This window comes from Rutidosis leptorrhynchoides, chromosome 8, assembly GCF_046630445.1.
Source record: "Rutidosis leptorrhynchoides isolate AG116_Rl617_1_P2 chromosome 8, CSIRO_AGI_Rlap_v1, whole genome shotgun sequence".
Classification (NCBI taxonomy): domain Eukaryota; kingdom Viridiplantae; phylum Streptophyta; class Magnoliopsida; order Asterales; family Asteraceae; genus Rutidosis; species Rutidosis leptorrhynchoides.
In genome coordinates this window covers 43,405,801-43,407,012 of record NC_092340.1, presented here as the reverse complement: position 1 = coordinate 43,407,012, position 1,212 = coordinate 43,405,801, and the positions used below count along the sequence as shown (strand labels likewise).

Here is a 1,212-nt window from a genome sequence, read left to right as displayed (position 1 = left end):
TTTGTTTCTTTTGCTAAACTTTATTACCTGCTCCACTTTTACCTCCCAAAAGACATTGTCGAAGTGCTGAAGACAATTCCATCGACAATTCTTCACCCCCTCGCCTCTATTATATATATACACTAATACACCCACAAAAAAGATGTAGAATTTTGTAAGATTATAATAGCAACTTATAGAAGTCAAAGAATAAAGAAAATCTAAGTAATAACACACGAATGTGCGTTATTACCTAGATCGGACTGCAATCAAATAACGTCATATAGATTATTCAACATTCATTATTTATTAAGAAAAATAAAAAAACTTTTGGTAAAGCAGGACAGACTAAAATACCTTTACACTGGCTATGACTTCAATTTTACCCATCTTAACTCTTGATGAACCATTTGCCTGTCAGTACAAACTCATAACCAAACCGATTTCTTACCGATCAATACCACTTATACATAAAATGGTCAAAACTATACTAAATGATAAAATAAAGAAAAGGGCCTACTTGAGCAATGACACCAGATTCCACAAATATGGGTCGGTACCATAATTGTTTACGACCATTAGTACGAAGATCTTGTGCAATTCCACCTTGTATGAAATGCTTTTCACCAACAGATTGCCCCACCATTCTTGATATCACGACCAAATGATTTAATGCTAGTGAAACAGGATGCTTAAGTCTACAAATTCACCTGCAACCATCATAGAAACTACCAAATTACAACTGATTCACATCTCACATTAACTCGAAATAAATACGTTTAACTGAATGTGAACATACCTTCTTTTGGAATAACGTTGGAAATTTCGAACTTGGTTCAGAGATCCAATAATTTTGGACCGCAATAACCTCAGCATTGTCTTCACAGTTGGAATGTGCCTTTGAAAGTTCGTTGCATTGTGAAACTTCAACAACCTCAAAAGGTTACAAATATTACTTAACACAATAGCACCTATATGCATCATATGTACAACAAAAATCATACTTGAAACTGAATCCTCATATGCCAAATGAAATTGTTTCTGATGTTGGTACTGCTGCAATTATTGGAAAATTAGACAAATTCCACAAATCATTAGATAATCAACATTTAGCAACGTAAATGACAAACATACAAATATACAATAATCGAGGCAGAAGTTATCGTAATTTAAAGAACATGTCCAAAAGGTTTAAATTACCGTAATTTAAAGAACATGTTCAAAAGGTGTAAA

General features: G+C 33.1%; 1 long non-coding RNA gene across 1 annotated transcript; it reads right to left on the bottom strand.

Annotated features, from left to right (window-relative positions):
* Positions 1-262: 262 nt before the first annotated feature.
* Positions 263-988, bottom strand: LOC139861874 (uncharacterized). Its single transcript, XR_011763985.1, has 3 exons — positions 779-988; positions 500-689; positions 263-406 (listed from the first exon to the last, which is right to left on the bottom strand). It is a non-coding gene; the product is annotated as an uncharacterized lncRNA (long non-coding RNA).
* Between the last annotated feature and the right edge of the window lie 224 nt (positions 989-1,212).